The following is a 24,013-nucleotide window of genomic DNA, read 5'->3' as shown; positions in this document are numbered from 1 at the left end:
CCAAGGTAAGATAGTGCTTAGCCTGTTCAAGAAAGAACAATACAACCAGGAAGCTGGATCACGGTAAGTGATGGAGAGAGTAGCAGAAGCAGGTATCAAGTGATAATGGTAAAAGGGCATATTGGAGGGGTCCTTGCAGTTAATCACAAGGACTTTAGATTGCACTCCCAGTAAAACAGCAAACTGTTTCAACCGAGAAGTGACATGATATGATTTGCCATCACATTAGCAGCTGCCTTGGAAATAGCACTTAGGAGACTAAGAAAACTGGAGCTTATTTCAGAAGTGGCTAGAGACTAGATGTTTTCTGAAAATAGAACTAAAAAAATGTGTTCACTAATCGGATGTGGGTATAGAGAGAAGGAAAATTTTCAGTGATACTCCAAAGAGGTCACATAGGGAAACTAGAAAGAATTAGCTGCCATCAGCATGCCTAGGAAAATCTACATCTATTCAGTGTGATGAATGGCATAATTGAAAAGACAGTAGACACCCAAGTGGTCATATCAAGTAAGCAATTGAATGGGTAGGTCTGGAGTTCAGGAAAGAAGTCTGAACTGGATTCATCATTCTATGGAAATTATATAAATAAACCAAGAACCTAGATGAGAGTATCAGAAAATAGATACAGAAAAGATAAGAGGGTCTATAACTGAACTGGAGGCACTCCAATATTACAAAGTAAGCTGGAATATATAAACTTAGGAAAAAAAATTAGAATGAAAAGTAGACAATGAATGAGTGAGGTAGGAATAAAACCATCTCTATCTGGTGTACTTGAAGCCAAACTAAACAGAAACAAACACCAACAAAACACCCACATCTTAACTGATGGCCAAATGCTATGGAAGGGTCAAATACAACGAAGACTGAGAATTAATCATTGAATGTACCCACAAGAAGGTCACTGAAGTGATCAGGTGTGAATCCTGAATAGAGAGCTCATGTGAAAGAATGGGGGGACTGGAATTCTGGTGGTCTAGTAGTGAAAGATTCTGAGTTTTCAGATGACTCGAATCCAAAACCAGTCCAAAAAATAAAAAATTGGAGGTCAGAAATGGCTGACATCAAGAAGAGAGAGAAAACTTTTGAAGAGTGTGATTTCAAAAGGGACAAAGGCATCACGGCCTATTAGAGAAAATGAAAAATGCATTAATTCATTTTGCAGGAAAATTTGTTCATGTGGAAAATTAAAAATATGTTTCCTGTATTATACAAATCTGTCTAGGTGGTTAAAGAGGAAAATGTGAATATAAGAGAATATCTTCATGACTTTAGTGTTATAAATGAATTATTCAATAAACAGAAAGCACTAACATTAACAAAATATTGATAATTTTATTTATATAAAACAGATTTTAAAGACAAGGCTGTGTCACAAATGCACATTGTATAATGAACTAAAATAAAAATAAATAACATTTACGGAGTTCCCGTCGTGGCGCAGTGGTTAACGAATCCGACTAGGAACCATGAGGTTGCGGGTTTGGTCCCTGCCCTTGCTCAGTGGGTTAACGATCCGGCGTTGCGGTGAGCTGTGATGTAGGTTGCAGACGCGGCTCGGATCCTGCGTTGCTGTGGCTCTGGCGTAGGCCTGTGGCTACAGCTCCGATTCAACCCCTAGCCTGGGAACCTCCATATGCTGCGGGAGTGGCCCAAGAAATAGCAACAACAACAACAACAAAAAAAGACAAAAACAAAAAAAACAAAAAACATTTACTTTTTACATTCTTATGCATCTTTAAAATATGTAGAAATTTAATAGAAAATGAGTAAATACCAGGCATTTTACAAAAGAGGAATTCTAAGTGACTGAAAAAACATTGAAAATTTACTCAACCTTATTAGAAATCCAAAAATAGATATTAAAATCATACTGGGTGGTATTCTATACCCAAGTCATATGCAAAAAATAAAAGCTTATTTAATACCAAATTTTGGTCAAATGCAGACTGCACTGATAGAGGGAGTACAAATTGATATAGCTTTTTTGAACTATAGATTGTAATATATTTTAAGGTGAGATAACTTTGTTTTCCATCATTTTTACTGTTAAGAATACCCCCTGTTTTTCTTTGATTTTTGTACGAGGACACAGGTATAGAAATGTAAATAGCAAAATCATTCCCTGTAGTCAAAAACTATAAACAAAACATATACCTAATAATCATAGAATGTATATATATATATATATATATATATATAAAAACTGGGATATAGTTGTTCAATGGAATGCCAAAGATTAAGGAAAAAATAATAAATATCTATACCAAAAAAGTGATTACTATCACAAATGTAATATGCAGCAGAGGAAACAAATGCCAAAGCAATATATTCAGTGTAACACTATTTTTTAAGTTCAAAAATAGGCACTAATGAGCTCTATTTTAGGGGTGTATATATATATATCTAAGTGATATTGCTATGAAGATTAAAACAAAAAGGAAAACTAGTTGGCCATCAGATAGCCAGATCATATCCAATCTCCTCAGACCAAAGCAAAGAATTATTCTGTGTGTATTGACACAGTTTAGCCAACCATCACAGTCTTCTGGAATGATGCTAACCACAGGAAGACAGAAATTCAGAAATTCCAACCAAACAGCACTGTAGATGAATGGCAGATTATGTGAGATTTAAAAAACAAATATTTCAGTTGATTTTTAGTGTTCTGTCAATTTCTGCTGTATAGCAAAGTGACCCTGTTATACTTGTACATACATTTTTTGTTTCTCATATTATCTCCCATCATGTTCCCTCAATTATGTGAGATTTGCTCTGAATACCCAGAAAATGAGACGTCAGTCAAAAACAGAAGGGAAAAGTGTCAAAAAACTTAGGAGTTTACAATTGATGGAATTTAGAAATGTTTACATATATCTGTTTAAATCAATCTTATATACAGTTTTAGTTTAGGCAGCTTCATGAGATGATAAAAATTTTCATCCAATATTTGGCTCTGGTAAGCAGCGTCTGCACAACAATAGCAATCCATTTGTTAAGAATGTGTTGAAAGAAGCAATATACAGGTAGCTGTAAAACAATGATGAAATAGATAGCAGAAATAATGGAAATGAGGCAACTATTAAAGATTTTCAATTTTATTTTTCCCTAATTTATTACATTTAGTCTTGCTTTTGGTTGGGAAGTGTTTCAGCTCCTATCCAGAATCAAACCTTTCAAATGGGCTGTGTCCTTTTTCTGATAGTCTAGTATTAGAAGGATTATTTTCTTAGTTATTAGTGGCCACAAACCTGTATTCAAAGCTTTTGAGAGACTACAGTGCACCAGAGAGACTAGTTATTATAATAGTATAATTCCCAGTGTCTGGGGTACACCTTGGATCCATGGTCCCAAAGACTGAAGTCAATCAAAATCAAATAATTTGAATAAAGACCTCACCGAAGTGGTAATTATCTCTTAGAAAAAGGACAAGAACAGTGACTGACTTAAAACACATGAACCTGAAGTCATGGTGTGTGAATACCACAGATAGTTAAAAAAAAATAAAATAAAAAAGAGGGCATGGCCTGTGAATACCACACAGAAGTACAGCAAAATCTGTAAGAACATCCGGCCAGTAGCTGGGAGTAGTGTTAGTGTCTCAAATGTTGATCACATCCTTCAGTTAAGCAGAGTAATAGGATTTGTTTAAAAAAAGAGAGAGAGAGAGACAACAAATGATATCACTTATGCTAAGCCCCATTTCACCAGCTTAATACCTAATTTGATTATAGTTTCAGCCTTTCCCAGGAATGGGATTTTAAACTAATCAATCTGGAATCATTTGGTCAACACTAGTGAGGTAAGCTGCCTGAGAGAGCTACAGGCCCCTAAAGGAATGTGACCTCACCCTAAACTACCTACTCTTACTTGCTATAATTCTTGCCTCAGCTCTTGCCTATAAAAATCTTTAATTTTGCACACATTTTCTGAGCTCCTTTCTATCAGCTAAATGATATTGTATGCTGCTTGATTCATGAATCACTGAATAAAACCAATTAGATATTTAAAATTCGCAGTTATTTTTTGTTATTTAACTGTAGACTGAGTTACTCAAGTAAAGGAGGATAGAGGAAAGGAGTAGGCATTACATGACTCTACAGTCTTTTGTTTTAGGTACTACATTTGTCTGCATTTTTTTTTTTTTTTTCTTTTTTTGGCTGTACCCATGACATGTTGAAATTCCCTGGCCAGATTTCAAAACTGCACAATGGCAGCAATCAGGGCTGCTTAGTGATAAAGCTAGATCCTTAACCCACTTCCCCGCAAGAGTACTGCTATCTTTAATTTTTAACTAGCGTTTTGCAGCAAATATTTCAATGAAGCTATTTTGGAGTTTTAAAGCTTTTTGCTGCAAGCCACACGGGAAGTTCTGGAGTTTTGAAGCTTTTTGGAAGCGTCTGTGTGCTAACAGAATTGCTATAACATTATTTTATTTTACTTTATTTTACTTTGGAGTCCTTGGTTTTTAAGCACACATCTTAAATGAAAGATCTTGTCTCATCAGAACCTTCCTTATAATGGCCTTGTACTTTTTGATTTTCTCACAAGATATCATCATTTGCTGTAGATACCCACAGCTTCTGGGACCACAGTTCTTAGACATAAATTAACAGGTGTGCTGGAAAGTGGCATGCTCAGGTCTTTGCAGCTCGAGGATCCCAATTCCTTAGTTAAGACTGGAGTCTCTGAGCACTGAACTCAAACTAATACCTAAACAGCATATAACATTAGGTTGAGGATTTTGTGATATTTTATAGTATACATCATTGCAGAGGAATTTTCTTGAGGTGGCAGTGGCCTTGTGTCAATTTAACCCATTCCATTACCAACTTATCATAACAAAGAGTCTGAGTAATAGGTGGACCCACTCTAACAAACTTACCTCATGTGTGCATTTAATAAATGAGCAGAAACCAAAGGGAGATTACTGTGAATTGACCAGTCAGTAGGCCTATGCATACCCTTAGCAATTTCCAGTGTGGAAATGGGGACTAAGAAATGGTCTGAATCTGCAGACTACAAAAAATGGGACTTTGACTGGGATTCCAATCAAATTCCATACTGCAGACTGAACTACCAGCAAACCCTAATGCGAAGTCTGAGGACAGAACCAAGGCCTGAGGATTCCAATCAAATGGGAAAGTGCAGACTGAACTGAGGGTTAGGGGCTTGGATTCGATGCAGAAGCTTCAGTTAGCTCAAGTTGACCTTCCCTGGACTGAAAAGCCATTTAAATCAGTAGCTTGACACAGACAGTAGCTCTCAAAATCAGGAGGAACTTAGAGTTCAAACTGTGGCACAGTGGGTTAACTTGATTGCCGTGGCTCAGGTCATTGCAGAGGTGTGTTCAATCCCAAGCCCAGGTGCTGTGGGTTAATGATCAAGAGTTGCTGCAGTTGCAGCATAGGTAGCAGCTGCTGCTTAGATTCAATCCCTGGCCAGGGAACTTCCACAGGCCTTGGATGAGGCCATAAAACAAACAAACAAACAAAAAACCAAAAGGAACTTTCCCACTATCCTCAGAAATAGAAAAAATTGGAGTTCCTGTCATGGCTCAGTGGTTAACGAATCCGACTAGGAACCACGAGGTTGTGGGTTTGATCCCTGGCCTTGCTCAGTGGGTTAAGGATCTGGCATTGTCATGAGCTGTGGTGTAGGTTGCAGAGGTGGCTCAGATCCCACATTGCTGTGGCGTAGGCCAGAGGCCACAGCTCCAATTCTGGGAACCTCCAAATGCCGCGGGAGTGGCCCAAGAAATTGCAAAAAAAAAAAAAAAAAAAAAAAAAAAAAAAAAAAAAGAAATAGAAAAAATTGTACTTGACCATTTTTTTTCAAAGTAAAGAGTGTATCATGTATCCACATAAGAAAATAGAAAACTATCAGAACCCCAGAAGACTTTCTATGCTCCCTTTCAGCTACTAATTTTCCCAATGAATAGGTTTGTCTTGCTGAGTCTGTACTTTATATAAACACTCTTTTTTGACTAGCTTCAACATTGTTTTTGAAATTAGTCCACTGCTGCTAGTAATATTTAAACATCTATTCTTATTGTATTGATTATTTCATGATTTATTTTTTCATTTTACCACAGGTGAATTTTGAGGTAGCTTTTGATTTTTTTTATCACATGGCTTTTGGTGAAGCTTATGCATACATGTCTGTTAGAAATTCACTCAAGTGTGTACCTCCTATGGCACAAGTTATGGATATGTTCAGTTTTAATAGTTGCTGTTACATACGATATTACAAAATAGTTGTTTGCTTGTTTTTTTGCTTGTGTTTTCTTTTCATTGTCTTTCCACTATTGTAATGTAAACTTATTGAGTGGAAGGTGCTCTATTTTTCTCATAGTTATGAAGAATGAATGAATGAATGAATGAGGAAGCCGTGTCTGAAAGATGCAGTATTCCCTCAATCGCATTTCTTAAAAACCTACAATCTAAGGAAATAATTTTAAAACATACCCTAAAGAAGTCCCTTATATCCCTGACCCTCACTGTTCTCATCAGTAAATTGGACCTCATAATAATTGCGTTATTTACAATGAAGTTGCTAGGGACAGGTATTTAAATTGCTAAGTTTTAAACAGATTGGCCAATATGATTATGATCTTAAAAATGAACATCTGACATAATCAAATAGGACATTGAACATGATTTGCCATATCTTTTCTGTCTTCAAGTCCTGGATCCATGTGGGTAAAGGATATAAACTATGAACTAACTTCTATCACCTGGCTAATTTATGCTTAACCTAGATGACTTTGTGACATATTTGAAAATTATTTTAGTATTCTCCCAACTCACACCCCTGTATATTTCTCCAACATCTTCGAAATGCTTTCAGACACCAGTCCTGTCATGGTGTTTCCTCTGGGCAATATCCTTCGCTCTCATCCACCAATTTTAACTTATCTGAAAAATGTTTTTTACTAATGTGTTAATAACAACAAAATTATACACTGAGTTTCTACATAAAATTTAAAAATCACCTAGCGATTGTCATGAGAATAATAAGTTTTCAAGAAAAATACATTCAGTGACTTTCCTATCACCTGACAAATTGGAACATATAGCTAGCTATTCAACTGTCTTCCTAAACTGCTGGATCAGAGTATTTCTCTAAAAAATAGAAAAAAATAATTTTCTTAGCCTTAAACAGTGAACTAGAGTTATACAGCAGTATCATACACCCTCAATGTACATCCTCCTGCACTCCTTAACATAGTTCATGCCATTTAAAATGACATGCAATTTATTTTACCTCTCCAAAAGGCAAACTAGCAGAGCAATATATTTTAATTTGTGTTTCTGGAAATCACTGAGCATTTATTTCGAATACATGTGAATGGGGCAGGAGAAATTGAAGATATTAAAAAAGGAAAGAAGAGATACAGGAAAGGATACCAAGAGGACACACTTTTTATAAATAATAGTTTTCTGCACAGTTAAGCCTACCTTCCAGTTTAATTTTTCATTGAGAGCATGGCCACACTGACCACAGAGGCTTCCAACGACCATCTGCATGGTAAAGAGCCAAGTGTTAAAAGGTATCCCCTGACACCCTTTGTTTACCCTTGAACCTGCCCAGTGCCCTCTTCATAGCTCCAGTCACATCCTTGTTCCTCAAACTATAGATGAGTGGGTTAAGCATGGGTGTGGGGATGGTGTAGAACACAGAGAAAACTTTGTCTTGCTCTGGCCTGTGGTAAGAGTGTGGCAGCATGTAGGTGTACATGGCAGCACCATAGAACAGGGTCACCACTGTCATGTGAGATGAGCAGGTGGCAAATGCTTTCTTCCTCCCCTCCACTGAGCTCATGCGGTGGACAGTGGTTAGGATTTGGGCATAGGAAGCAATCACCACTGAGAAAGGAATCAGCAGCATCAAAACACAGCACACGTACATCACTGTCTCATAGAGACCTGTGTCTGCACAAGCCAATCTCAGGACTGCAGGTGCCTCACAGAAGAAACGGTTAATCTCCCAGGAACTGCAAAAGGGGAAACTCATGGTGATGGGGGTTAGAAGGAATCCATCCAAAGAGGCCCCAAACCAGGAACCTGCTATAATCATCCAACAACCACGGCGGCTCATGAGGATAGGATAGTGGAGGGGGTTACAGAAGGCCACATAGCAATCATAGTCCATGAGGCCAAGGAGGGAAAATCTCAGCTCCCACAAGGGTGAGATAGAGGAAGTGTTGAGCTGTGCACCCCACAAAGGAAATGGTCCTTTGATCCAGAAGAAAGTCCATCAGCATTTTGGGCACAATGGTAGAGATGTACATCATGTCAATGAAGGAGAGGTGGCTGAGTAGGAAGTACATGGGGATGTGGAGGCGTGAGTCTGTGCAGATCAAGAATATCATGACTCCGTTGGCTATCAACGCGGTAAAAAATATGGTAGAGATGATGGCAAAAAGAAGGCCTGATATGTCCTTTCTGTTGAACAACCCCATGAAGGTAAAATCCACGGAAGATATGTTGTACCCTTCCATTGATCCCATGATACCACATCTGTGACCTAGAATTTCCATAAAAAAATGATTTTTGCAGGGAATTAGGAGAGCATAGAATTTGATGTTTAGGAAGTAAATTTCTAAAAGTTGGTAGAAAACATTTAAAAAATGTTTTTGTATTACTTTGCTACTGATACTTAGCAACTGATTTATCCTGGTATGTTTTTTAGGTAAAACTGATAATTTAAAATCAAGAAGTCTTTAAAATCATTGGACAAGATAATGTCAGCAGATGATATTGTACTACAGTGATACATGTTAACAACATTTAAGGGTGAACATCATGCTATAAAGTTGTGAAATATATCCTTGTCTAGAGTCTGTGGGCATCTGTGTGTGCAAACATACTACTTTGGATTCTTTTAAACTGGTATCCTTCTCCACCTATCTTTATTATCTTTATCACCTCCATCTTCACATGTCAGGACTAGCTGTTGATTATATTTATGTCTGCCATTTAGCCACAAATATGGGTGATACACCGTATTTCTGGATTACCGTATTTGAGCTACAAATCACTGTCTGGCAATGTTCTCTTGCTATATGTTAATTTACATGGCAGACAAAATTGAATGAAGTGAAGGGAGGATTGGAAATTACTCTTGCAAACCCAGATATACAAGAGGTTTTCAGTGCTCCAGAATTATTTTTGTTTATTTTTTTAAAAGACATTTCCATTTTAGGATGATGTGTAAGTAGCATTAGGATTATGGTAGGCATTAGCATTTATCATTAACAATTAAGATCCAGAGATACTATCATGAGGACATATATATTATATCTATTATTTTTGGAAACTGGAATTATATCATAGTAATTTGTAATTAAGAAAAACTCATTGACTGTGTTTTATACAATCTCAGATGATGATAAAGAAAAAAAAATCCACAACAAACTTTTTGAAAGTTAAAGATGGTTTTCCATATGTTTAATGTTAAATATGTCAGAGCAAGCTATATTGGTTTTCCAACCAATATGTTTGGAAGTTAAACTGATCAAACTAGTCTGTACTCCTCTAAATACATTTAAAATAAAAGCATTTGAGCCAAGTGCACAGAAAAATTACTATTAAGAACAATTATGATATTGCAGAGAGTTTACTTTGTGCCAAGTGCTTCATGTCTCTTGACACATTGAGTTTCACAGTAAACTTAAGTGATGAGTTATAAAACCCTCTTTCACTGATGGCATATTTGAGAGTAATATTCCCATGGTCATACAGGCTGTTGATGGCAGGGATTTTTGGACCAAGCAATCTCATATAATTTTTTGCTCTTATAGCCCAGAAAAATGACTAGACATTTATTGTGATTATAAAATAAAACATGCCAACAGTGTGAATCATTAAACATGTATAGTTAAATTTTTAATTATATGTAATCATTAATGTGACTAGTGAAATTAGTCAGAATCAGGCAATACCACATTAATTATAACCTGGACTGCTGATTTTGAGAGTAAACAACTCTCTTTTTCATATCTATCCTTTTTATTTGGATAATTTCAGAATCTTTGCACCAGGTCTCACAAATTTGCCTGACACCATGTACAACTTCATCATCATTTACAACCTGCCTCATTTTTCTTTTGCTGTTTGACTTTCAATTAATAGATCTCATTAAAATATGAATCTAAAGGAAAAATCCTGTGCAATTTATGGAATAGCCAAATATTAATATTTTAATTAGTTCCACACCTCCCACATTTAAGGTTTAATTTTTTCATGTTCTAAGTCACCACTAACAGAAGGAAAATTGTATATTGCTTTACAAATCGAATAACTCTCTTTGCTGTCCATTCACATTCATTCCTAAATCTTTAACATTTTTTTCTGGCGTACTATTTTTTTTTCCTACCTGGCTTTATAGTTCCAGTAATAACAAAGGCTTCTACATTTTGCAGCTAACTGGTCTTACCTTCTTGACTATACATAAAAACTCTAATTTATGAGAGTAAGCCCAGTTAGGTTAATTTTATCTGCTATCTCATTATGGGGGGATATTTTGAGAAGGATATGCTTGACTTTATGCTGGGCACAGATTGTATTGCTTTTTGCTATGATTTAGTACAAATGAGAATTACTGGAAAGTGTCTGAAATGATTCAGTGACTTTATCAAAAATTTGCTTCAGACATGATGTAATAGATACACAGTAAAACAAATTTTTGTCTTTTTTTTTTTAGGGTCACGCCCAGGGCATATGGAAGTTCCCAGGCTAGGGATCCAATTGGAGATACAGCCACTAGCCTACACCACAGCCACAGCAACACCAGGTCTCAACTGTGTCTGCAAGCCACGCCACAGCTCATGGCAATGCCAGATTCAGATCCTTAAACCCCTGAGCGAGTCCAGGAATGGAACCCACATCTTGATGAATACTAGATGGGTTCGTTATTGCTGAGTCCAAGGGTACACCCTAAAAAAATTTTTGAATCAGCAAAAATAAGTTCTCCTGGCTATGACATAAATCAATTCTGTGACACTGGCTTTTCTCCCTAAACTCTCTGAGCCTCAGTTTTCATTTATATTAAATTTAGATGATATAACATTCCAGACAGCTCTATAGATCAAATAAGAAACTCAGCATGACAGGTGAAAATATTTTATATAATGTAAAGTAAAATGCTAATACTATACACATACATATTTGCTCTTTCAAAACTACTGGTAAATGTGAGAAAAGTCCCAATTTCTCACTAAGCAATTTACATGTCCAAGTAAAATCTATGAATTTGAATTGCAGATACCTCTTGTATATCTGGTCTATAAACTCTGGCAGATACCTCTTGAATATCTGGTCTATAAACTCTGGCGCTCCTGGTGGAGATTATTCAGCATTTAGATTCTGTATTTTCCCCAAGATATTCCTTTTTGGAAGGAAATACTTTATTGTATAAATTCTCAGAAAAACACGTGCATCACATTTAAGTTTGAGAAAACCTAATGGCTTTGAAAAGCATAGTTATGCTTGGCCTGCAAATTGTGAGACCGTAACAAAAAACTAAAAGTTATTGGGCAAATTTGACATGATTTTATTTAGTGAAATTATATTTAAGCTTACTTAAATTACTTTTTATTATACTATACCACATACTAAGTTAAAGTGATATATTTATTGCATGCTTGCAAACAGTTGCAAACAGTATCTCCTATTTTTGTCAAGGAATACAAATTTGATTGAGAAGGGATAGTTGCAAATCATTTTTTCCTACCCAACTTTAAGTGAGAAGGATGCAACTTCTGCCTAAGACTTTAAATCAAGTGACAATGGAATCTCAAGGTTGTATCTTCAGCCCTCCCCTGCTTATAACACTGGTGAACTTTCTGACAAATTAGAGTGTGATCCATGCTACTTCAGTGCAACAGCCCCTTTACTAGGAATTTCTCTGTTCACTTGGATTAAAAGCTGTTTGTAAAACCTCCTCTGTTTGCCCTCTAGAAACACTCAGAGGCAACTTCTTCCATTTTTAAAATTTTTTTTTTTTTTGTCTTCCTAGGGCAGCACCCATGGCATATGGAGGTTCCCAGGCTTGAATCGGATTTGTAGCTGCCTTAACCGACTGAGCAAGGCCAGGGTTAGAACCCGCCTCTTCATGGATACTAGTTGGGTTTATTAACCACTAAGCCACAACGGGAAATCCTTTCTTCCATTTTTGACATCCAGGCTTTCATAATGAGAGCAGGACTACAGAGTCTTTTTGCATCCTTTTTTATATAAGAAAGTGCTTTTCAATTCTTATGTGCATTAATCTATATATTTCTTCTCAAAGTACTGAAGTTTCAGGTATTAATTTAGGATTCTCTTTGGCAATGTCTATTTTTAAAATGCAATATCTCCGTTTCAAAAGATTACTCTAGGCCAAAGTTTCCAGAATAGAATACTCTGGAAATATTTTTTGTTTTTGTATCACACTTGTTACACTGTCTGCTCATTATATACAAATTATAGCTTCAGTTGTATTTTCTCATGAGACGTTCTCAAGCAAGCCCTAACTATGCTTGTTCAATTTTGAAAATAAATGCAAACCTTTACATATGTCTCTACATCTTCTTTGTATTGTGAAATTGTGGTTAGCATTTCAAAAAGCTGGAATGATCAAATCAAAGGGAAATATATCACACAATTATTAGATAGTAAAATGCTAATGCAGTTAGTCAGTTTCATCAAATATTCATTACTGTCTGGGACACCATTCCAGGGACTCATTCAGAACCAAATCCTTTTGTTAACCATATACTTTGCCTGCCAGGACCCCTAAAGAAATCACATACTTCAATAAGCGCCACGACTAGGGAGACCCACTGTTTCTGATGGGAGTTTCTTCTGTGTTTCAATATGGCAATCACAAAAACATTGCTTGTAAATAATTTGCAGAGTGGATTCAAGGAACGCAGGTGCCCATGTATTTTTTATAATTTTTACAGAAAAGTGATATGTAAAATGCTTGCACCACTGACAGCAAGGCTATAAGTTACAAGACCTACTCAAGTCTGCCTATGTTCCCTTAAGGCAAGTACCTCCAATTCTTCAGCCTTCAGTGTCTTCATCCATAAAAATCAGTGCATGTTTTTCATTTAGCCCTTTAGTCCTTATTCCATCTAAGGTTTTCTTAAACTATTATTTTTTTTTTAAGAAAAAGGAGTAAATGTTTTACTAAAATTAAGCACAGAGAGGCATAAAGAAATATTTATAGAAAGGAAGATTTGTTCCACTCTTCCATTTCATTGCACACTTAAAATCTAAGATTTGTACCACATACTCTATATCAGCCCCAGAAATAATCAAGTACTCATTATTTTGTCTCTCGATGAACTTGCAGTTGGGGTGGAGGCCATGGAGCAGTCATTTCCTCATTGATCTTGTACCTGAAGTTTGCAGCCCATGAGTTGTTGATGAGCTTGTCTCTATGTTCTAAGAGTAAGCTTGCATAAATCCTGTTTACATCACCACAACCAACAACCTGGCACAAAGTCTAAATATCTTATCCGGTGACACCTAGGATAATCTATTCCTATTTGTAATACAATAACAACTATTATCCAGTTTTGTACGAATCATACAGTTATCCACAGATAGAGAGTTTAAAGATGGAGTTCTTTAACCTTGGAATATTTTACAAGGGATTCCTCCTAAGTAAGCTATTTTTAAAAACTGCATTATCTTAAGGAACTTTCTACGATAAGTGTTGCCATCTGATACAGAGGAATCATAGACAGAGATACCAAACCTCTACCATGAGACAATATCATAGAGGTATTTTGGTATAACACGAATCATTAGTATTTGATTTGAATGACAATAGTGAGTATGGGTTAGTGCTTATAAATTGGTCAGAAATATTTTTTTTCTTGCTGTTAATTGGTGCCCTTCATCTTGTAAATATCCAAGAACCAATACTGGCCCATCAAATATCACTTTCCATGAGTTTTATTTATAAAAAAATAAAATAATTGAAATGTTGATAAAAATAAAAGCTAAGTCTTTGTGTAAAAGTAAAAATCAGTGTTGTTTATGTAATATATAATAAATATTTTAGTAATCCCTGAAAATATCTTTCATCTAAAAGATTCAGTTTAAAAAACTGTAAAAATTATGTGACGTTATATAGCGAAGGTCTTTTAACATTTAATTTTCTTCTGGTATTCTCTTTCTTTGCCTTCAGAGGAGTCACCTTCAAGGGTTTTGCATTCTCTAAGGTCAGATGAGTAATAAAGTGAGGAAGCCTTTGCTACAGGATTGTAATTCCCATCTCCTGATGCTACAAGTTCCATTAGGATAAGACATCTCAGAGTTCCCGTCGTGGCACAGTGGTTAACGAATCCGACTAGGAACCATGAGGTTGCGGGTTCGATCCCTGCCCTTGCTCAGTGGGTCAAGGCTCTGGCGTTGCCGTGAGCTGTGGTGTAGGTCACAGACGCGGCTCGGATCCTGCGTTGCTGTGGCTCTGGCGTAGGCTGGCAGCTACAGCTCCGATTCGACCCCTAGCCCGGGAACCTCCATATGCCGCAGGAGCGGCCCAAGAAATGGCAAAAAGGACAAAAAAAAAAAAAAAAAAAGAGGATAAGACATCTCAAAGTAGACTAAAATATACAAAATTCTAATCAAGACTGATGGTCATTAATAGGGCTAGGTGGTTAACATTTAATTTGTTTTTCATTTCACATATTACTTTTACATTTACTTTTTTGATTATTTTAGTCATAACAAATCCTTCATGAAGTTACTCATTTATTATTTAGTAAAGCCTTAGTTATATTCAAATATATATATATATATATATATATATATATATAAAGATGGAATTTGACCCATTTTTCTAGACTACGGAATACTCCTATTTATTTATCATGATATTCTACTAAAAATATTAACCACAAGCAATTTTTTTGTATTTTATTTTCTTTTTATGGCTGCACCTGTGGCATGTGGAATTTCCTTGGCTAGGGTGACCTACGCCACTGTTGCAGCCACACCAGATCCTTATCCCACTGAGCAAGGCCAGGGATCAAACCTGCATCCTCGCAGACACCATATCATGTTCTTAACCCACTGAGCCACAACGTGAACTCCTCCAGATGCAATTTTAACAATATTAATTTATTTATTGATTAAAGACAATGAGAGAATTCTAAGGACAGCAATAGAAAAACCAAGAGTCGTGTACAAGTTAACTCCTATAAGACTATCAGCTGATTTTTCATCTTTCATGACCTACGATGATGTTAGCTGTTTTTCATGTATTCTTTTTATTATGATGGGATATGTGGGGATATTTTATATGTATATAAAATGTATACTTCCATTTATTGATGAAACTATTTAATATATTAATGAAACTATTTAATATAGTTTTGGAAGTCATACAACAGCAATCGAAAAATAAATAAATAAAAGTAATCCAAGCTGGAAGGAATTCCTTCACATGTACTCATGAACAACTAAGTGAAAATGTTTTTAATCTCTTCTATAATATCACCTTTGGCTTTTTTCATTTTTTGGGGGGGTGCAACTTTTGGAATATGGAAGTTCCCAGACTTGGGGTAGAATCAGAACAGCATCTGCCAGTCTACAACATAGCCACAGTTGCCAGTCCATAATATAGCCACAGCTGCAGAATCCAAGCCACTTCTGCAACCTATACCATAGCTCACAGCAATGCTGGATCCTTAACTGACTGAGTGAGGCCAGGTATTGAAACTGTGTCCTCATGGAAACTAGTCAGGTTCCTTATTTCTGAGTCACAATGAGAACTCCCAATGTTTGGCTTTTTGAAATTAACCTATGCTGTTTTAATTAAAAGCTTTTATATTTGAAGATATATTTTATATTTGATATATATTTTATATTTGATATATATTTTATATTTGAAGATATATTTGAAAATATAAAGCAGAATCTTAACATAAATATTTCTAAGAATGTTTTTTTTTCAGACTGAAAAGTTTTTTGAGGGCTATCCACTTGTTAAAAAGGGACCATCTATTTGCAACAGAGGATCTTTTACCTAGTGGCATATTCAGAAAATTCAAAACATTCCAAAGGAAAGATTTTGATAAATGAGATGTGATAATGACACTATTTAATTGGCATAAATTATTCAAATATAATCCCAAACTTTGATCTCAGTTTATTACCTAAAACAAGAATTTTGCTCAATAAATTAGGAGGATCCGCTTCAATTTCCATCATATTTCTTGAATTAAATATTCATTTTATGAATTTCTTAATTGAACATTTTATTTATTTATTTCTAAGAATGTATATAATAGTGCTGAAGAGTGGGGAATTATGGAATCAAAATCAGAAAGGAACGTATTCTGAATCACAGCAGAGATTTCAGATGGCCTCAGGTGTATGTAAAACCCAGTGCTGAGGAAGAAAAACACCACACGGATGTAGAGAGACACAGGTAGAAAGGATTTTTTTTACTCTCTGCTCCACTTTGAAACTTGAACATCTCTTTCTCTCACTGTTATGGCCTATGACCACAAAGTGACAATCTGGCGGTCCCTCCACTCCTCTGTGATCATGAACCCTCAGTCTAAACAAGATGCCACTGTTCTTCATACTATCCTGCCCTGACCATTTCAGCAATGAAATTGTAATTCCTGCCTTTGTGATAGAAATTTGTGGTGACACCTTTACCTTCCTTATTATGTCTTATATTTGCAAATTTTCTACTGTAAGTTTCCAACAAGAAGAGAGTGAAGAGGAGTTCCCATCATAGCTCAGTGGTTAATGAATCTGACTAGGGATCATGAGGTTGCAGATTTGATCCCTGGCCTCTCTTGGTGGGTTAAGGATCTGGCATTGCTGGGAGCTGTGGCGTAGTTTGCAGACAAGGCTTTGTTGCTGTCTTTGGTATAGGCTGGCAGCTACAGCTCTGATTAGACACCTAGCCTGGGAACCTCCATATGCAGTGGGTGTGGCCCTAGAAAAGACAAAAAAAAAAAAAGAGTGAAGAAAAGTTTTCCACTTAAGTGCCTCACAGTATTGTGGTGAAAGCCTTTGTCAGCTGATGCTATATATGTAAAGCCAAATTCCAACTTACTTATCACTGGTAAATTCTGTATTCTATTCATTTGTTCCTGTTTTCTTGAACACTTTCTTCCATTTTCTAAGAAACCAGCAGACAAAAGAGTCTGTAAGAAAATGTGTGAAAAATAACATTTTAATCAAGAAAATTATGATAAAATATTTCAAGATATTCCTATATTGATTGTATAAGTTGGAAATGCTTCAGATTTACTTTCTTTTTTTTTTTTTCTTTTTAATATTTTCTAGGGCCAGACCTGTGGCATATGGCAGTTTCCCGGCTAGGGATCGAATCGGAGCTATAGCCACTGGCCTACAGCCAGAGCCACAGCAACATAGGATCCGAGCCACGTCTGTGGCCTACACCACAGCTCACAGCAACGCCAGATCCTTAACCCCCTTAGCGAAGTCAGGGATTGAACCTGCAACCTCATGTTTCCTAGTCAGATTCGTTAAACACTGAGCCATGACAGGAACTCCAAATTTACTTGCTTGATTATGCCCTGTGGCATATCAAATTTCCCGGGCTAGGGTGAACTTCCCCACAGCTTGAAACAACACTGGATCCTAAACACAAAGAGGAAGGCCAGGGATCAAAATTGCATCCTCACAGAAAACGTGAACTCCTCTTGATACAATTTTAATTTTCCCCCTTTTTGATTTGTACACAATTGATAATAATACTTATAATCCTGATATTTTCTAGACTAATTTTACTACTCAAGCAATTTCGAGGGAAAATATGCAAAATTAAACAAACCTAGCCATATTTCTAAAAGGTATTAAAGTTAATAATGTTGTTTATAACTATTACATGACTATCACAGTCATAAAGGACAGGATTTTTTTGTAAATTATGTACAAAACATTGCAGACAGTACTGTAACACCTGAGGCAAATGTCCTTTGCATGTCTAATAGTCTCTTTTATTGTAAATTTAGATTCATTTGAATATGAAGATGCTAAGATCCTTCAGAAGTAGCTATCACATTTGGAGTTGGTGCTTCTGATAATATGGTTCCACACTATAAGCCCTTGAAAGAGGAAGCAGCCTATCATCTAGGCTAGGCTTATATGGTATTTCAAATTTCGAACACTTATACACTGGTAATTTCTAAAAATACATGATATTTTTTCATTTGTGTACATGTTGAACACATGAACAAGTCTCCCGAGAGATCAAGAAACGGATTTTCATTGCTTCTTATTTCTTGGGAAAGGGGGTAGTAAAAAAGAGGAGTGATCACAAATAGAAATGCTACATTTTTAAATTCTCATAAATAGCAGTCAAAGCAAACCTAGAAAAAAAGAGATCTAAGGATGTTGTGATAAGAAGATGTTGAACACATCTCTCCCCAAGAACACATCAAAAAATTCATCCACATGTGGCACAACATTTGCTGAAAACAAACTGGAGAATGACAGAAAGGTTCTTCTACAACCAAGGGTATAAAGAAATATCCACACTTAATCAAGTAGGAAAGGAGGTGATGTGATTAGATTGGGATCTGCATTCCTAGTAGAGGAATGGGATATCAGAGACACTCCCTGGAAAGTGCAGGGTTGAACCACATACTGGGCACCCTATCCCTGATAACTGAAACTGTGAAATCAAATACCCATTGTTTGATGGTTCCAGAATTTCAGTTTTGTAAGATGAAAAGATTCTGGAGATAGATGTTGGTAATGGCTTCACAACAGTATGAATGTACTTCATGCTACACAACTGTGCACTTTAAATTGTTAATATGGTAAATTTTATGTTATCTATATTTTACTTCAATTTAAAAAAATAAAGAGTAGAGTAAAAGATATTCTGGTTACACAATTATATATCAGTAGAAATTTATTTAACCAAACGACTCCCTCTCTGTTTTTAACAACTGCAAGAGAACAAAGGCAAATGGCAAGAGAAATTATGGATATATAAATAAATTTAAATGTACTAGGTCAATATAGTCAATCTTCTTGCCTGAGATGAAAGAGTAAAAGTAGACCCTTATGCATGTTATGACAACCCCACACAGTCATTACAAATCACTGGTCCCTTCGTAAACCTCTCTATAACAATGATGTCTGGATATTTCCTTCTAAAAAAAAAAGATGTGTGCATGTGTGTGTGTGTGTGTTTACAGGAGAGAGGAATGGAAATTTAAAACCTTAAAAAATAAGCTTAATAGAAAGCTTTGAATTTTTCTCAGAATATAAACTCTTCAGCCTCGTAGAATATTTAAGTGTGTTTCACCAAGTATGAATTATACAGTCCACATTCTTGGACCATGATTAATTAATACAGAAAAATAATCAGAATGTAGACATAGCACAAAGCCTCAACCAAAGATGAACGGATAATGGAACTGTGGATTACATACAAAGAAAAATTATTAGCTTTAAATAGGAAGACTATTCTAACATATGCTTTAGGATGGATGAAACGAGCACATTATACTAAGTGAAATAAGCCATTCACAAAAAGACAAATACTCTATGATTCCACTTGTATGAATTACTCAGAGTAATTAAATCCATAGGGACAAAGCATAGAATGATACGGCAGCATATTTTGGCTATTTTAAGATGTATTTAAGTAATATACTCATTTATTTTTTGTCGCCGATGTGTCAAAATATATTTTCTGAAATTGTCATGTCTTCCACAACTTAATGAATTTATAAAATAGGTTTTTGGCTGTTGTCCGTTATACAAAATTCCTTAGACAATTTAATCCTGAGTATGTACAAAAGGTGTTATGAACCAAGTAGGCAAAAGCATATAGTAGTTTAGGAACAAAAAGTGTAGGAAAAATTATCCAAGATGAAGAAGTATTTATAAAAAATTAAGAGAAAATAGAGATATAATTTTATGTTATGATTTCCAAATAAACTGAAATTAATTTAATAATTGAAATAGGTTGACAATTAGACCACAAAATAGGGGTCATATCACAGAACTGCCAGACTTGATACCACACAACAGAAAAAAAAATAATAACATATAGAACATAAGAAAGAAACTTTTACCTTTAACCCAGCAACAAATGTTTCACCCTAAAATGGATCATTCATAATGGATTTGCTGATGTAATTGCAAAAAAGACAAAGACAAGGGAATTAAAGTCTACACTGTAACAGCAAATAAAAGGAAATTCCACTATCAATAATTAATTGATGCTAAAATCACAGGTCATTTCATTTATATTTTGTGGAATTTTTCTTTACTTTCCAGATATATAGTATATTGGTTTTCATTTCATATATATTATAGACTATTGTTTATTTTTGATTTTTACGTGTTTACAATTATGCAGCATATTATTTATATGCTTATTTCAAATTACACTGACTGACTTCAGATAAATTACATCCATATTTTACTTGCCAAGGATTCCTTGAAGCTATATTGATAACTTTAGTAGTTAAGGAATCACAAACCTATATAATCAAAAATTTGATTCTCATCAAATATCTTGGATCATATTCATTCATTAAAATAGAGTTGCTAATTTTATAGAGAATAAATTGAAAGGCTAATATAACACAGTGATTATACTTTAATTACACAGGTCATACTAGAATGATTTTGGAGTGAGCAATCTAATGCATAAAACCCAGAAAAAAGGTTATTTTATAGAAGGTTGGATCTCATTCAGTGACATTAAGATACAACTGAAGTAGATTTTTATTGTTTTCCAGAATAAAATGTTTAAAATACTAATCTCCTTACAGCTTCCTTTATCTGTGTGTTTCTAAGACTGTAGATGATAGGATTTAAAAATGAAGGAACTATGGTATAAAATGCAGAGAGAATCATGTCCTTGATAGTTTCTGATGTTACTGATGGCCTCAGGTACACAGAGATGATGGAACTGAGAAAGATAGACAACACAAGTATATGAGGGACACAGGTGGAAAAGGCTTTTCTTTGCTCCCTAATTGAAAACTTTAGCATAGCTCTAAGTATGTTAATATATGACACAGTAATGAAGATAAAGCAGATCCCACAAACCATAATGGCAGATAGAAGAAGTAAAATGAAGTTACTGGAGGTGTCAGAGCAGGAGATCCTCAGCAGAGAGGGGACATCACAAAAGAACTGATGGATCACATTGGACCGACAGAAGGTCAATTGGAATGTTTTACCTGTGTGCACACCTGAATAGGCAAGCCCACTGAGCAGGGAGACAAGTGTCATTTGGATACAGACTTTTCTGTTCATAATAATTGTATAATGGAGTGGCTGGCAGATGGCCACATAGCGGTCTTGAGCCGTAATGGTGAGGAACAGAATCTCCACATAGGCAAAGTAAATGACCAAGAATACCTGGGTGGCACAAGCAGCCACAGAAATGGTTCTGTTACCAGTGAGAAAATAGACACAGGCATTAGGTACAGTGACAGTAATGTAGCACATATCTAAAATAGACAGATTTCTGAGGAAGAAGTACATGGGTGTGTTAAGTTTCTGGTCAAGTGTGGTGGCAGTGACAATGAGAAGATTACCCAACAAGGTAGCCAAGTATATGAAAAGGAACAACATGGAGTGCAGGACCCTTAACTTCCATGTATCAGCAAAGCTTATGAGGAGAAATTTAGTCACCATGGTAGAATTGCTCATATTTTGGAAATGATGGTTGACCTGGAAAGTAAAAAAGAAAAAACAAAGGGTAAAATATGATATGCAACTTCCTTAAAAGATAATTAATGAAATTAAATATTTTATTTGAAAGTGGTTTGTATGTGGGGAAAGTCTGTGATTATTCTTTTGGGGATCTATTCAGCTTATGATCACTACTGTGTTTTTAACAAGTGCTAAGGATAGGGCTTGTCAATCCTATCCTCTGATTATAATATGTAGCTTTATCACTTTATTTAACAGCATCAATTATACATCAACATCAGTTATTTCATCAATTCATAGATGGCTAGACATAAAAATTTCAGAGTCGATTCTCAATGATAGTCTTTAAGATTATTTTATATTTTTTGTGTGTGTTTTATGCCATGTTCTGTTGGATAATGACACACAGTTGCAGTGTAGCTTAATGTTCTATAAAATGGTAATGGTGGATCAGCAGGAGTCCATAATTTCTTCAAATCCACCTTCAAAAATAAGCATACAAACTGAGATTAAGGAGTTCCACATTTTTGGGAGTTCCCAATGTGGCTCAATAGTAAAAACCCTGATTAGGACCCAAGAGGATGTGGGTTTGATTCCTAGCCATGCTCAGATGGTTAAGGATCTGGTGTTGCTGTGACATATGTTGTAGGTTTTTAGGTCACAGACGCAGCTTGGATCCTGCATTGCTGTGGTGGTAGCATAGGCTGTGAGCTGTAGTTCCGTTTTGCTCCCTAGCCTGTGATTTTCATATACCATGGGAGAAGCTGCTCCCTGCCCCCCCCAAAAATTTCCCCACTTTTATTTTGAGCATCATTTTAAAGTATCTTTTCTAGAAATTTACTCTATTTATCTCAAAGTATTACTCAAAAATTTGGAGGAAAATAAAATTCATAGTATTTATTTCAAGAGACACTGGTCTAGATGAATTAAACTTTAGTAAAGAAAGTTTGTATACAGTAATGTGAAAAAAATAGAGACTAAATTTTACCAGTATACCATTTGCAATTCATTGTTCTACACTCCTATTCAACCTTAGGTAAATATTGTTAAATCTTGTATAGTAGAAGTTAAACAACTGTAACCGTATTTCTGTGTTTATCTTTTGAATGTAGTTTTCATCTTAGAAATTTAACTTCTTGGAGTTCCCGTCGTGGCAGAGTGGTTTACGAATCCGACTAGGAACCATGAGGTTGAGGGTTTGATCCCTGCCTTTGCTCAGTGGGTCAGGGTTCCGGCGTTGCCGTGAGCTGTGGTGTAGGTCGCAGAAGCGGCTTGGATCCTGCATTGCTGTGACTCTGGCGTAGGCTGGCAGCTGCAGCTCCGATTCGACCCCTAGCCCGGTAACCTCCATATGCCGCAGGAGCGGCCCAAGAAATGGCAAAAAAAAAAAAAAGAAATTTAACTTCTTATACAATCGCATGGCTATTTAAATTTATTATAAGATTCCATTGGTTTATTTTTGTTTTTAGTGTTATTATATCTAGGATATGGATCAAACAAGATGTTGCTATTTTTTATGTCAAAGATCATTCTGCTTAAGTTTTCCTGTAAGAGTTTTATAGTACCTGCCTTACATTTAGGTCTTAATTACATTCTGATTTTATTTTTGTGTACAGTGTTAGAGAGTGTTCTAATTTCATTCTTTTCCATGTAGCTGTCCAGTTTTCCCTGCAGCACTTATTGTAAAGACTTGTTCTTCCTCCACTGTATATTCTTATCTCCTTTGTCATAGACTAGTTGAAATGGGTTCATTTCTGGGGTTTCTATCCTGTTCCATTAAACTATATTTCTCATTTTGAGCCAGGACCATACTACTTCAATGCTAGTTTTTTGTTTGTTTGTTTTTTGTTTTGTTTTGTATTTTTAGTATAGCCTGATTCCTCCAGTTCCATTTTACTTTTTCAATATTACTTTCTCCTAATAAACTCAAAAGTTTTTGCACAGCACAGAAAAACACTAAAAATCGAAAAAACAAAAAGACAACACACAGAATGGGAGAAAATCTTTGCAAAAATGTAACAGAAAAGGGCCTAATACCCAAAATATACAAACAACTTACACAATTTAACAACAAAAAATGCAAACAACCCAACCGAAAAATTGGCAGAAACCTAAATAGACATTTCTCAAAAAAAAAACACCTTATGGATGGCCCACGGGCATGTGAGAAAAATGCTCAATATCACTAATTATTAAAGAAATGTAAATCAAAACTACAATCAATTACCCCTCATAGCAGTCAGAATGGCTGTCATTAAAAAGTCTACACATAACAAATGCTGCACAATGTTGGGGAAAAGGGAACTTCTCTACTGTTGATGGGAATGTAAATT

General features: G+C 35.6%; 2 pseudogenes; both read right to left on the bottom strand.

Moving 5' to 3' along the window:
• Window positions 1–7,548: 7,548 nt before the first annotated feature.
• Window positions 7,549–8,515, bottom strand: LOC100623502 (olfactory receptor 2T1-like; annotated as a pseudogene).
• A 12,293-nt stretch (window positions 8,516–20,808) lies between these two features.
• On the bottom strand, window positions 20,809–21,677 carry LOC110259742 (olfactory receptor 14C36-like; annotated as a pseudogene).
• Between the last annotated feature and the right edge of the window lie 2,336 nt (window positions 21,678–24,013).

The sequence above is a fragment of the Sus scrofa genome, chromosome 2 (assembly GCF_054392235.1).
Source record: "Sus scrofa isolate SSC_HxYL_T2T_F1_AM1 chromosome 2, Sscrofa_HxYL_maternal_Yorkshire_Landrace_v2.0, whole genome shotgun sequence".
NCBI lineage: Eukaryota > Metazoa > Chordata > Mammalia > Artiodactyla > Suidae > Sus > Sus scrofa.
The sequence above is the reverse complement of the archived record's forward strand: the minus strand, read 5'-3'. Positions and strand labels throughout refer to the sequence as shown.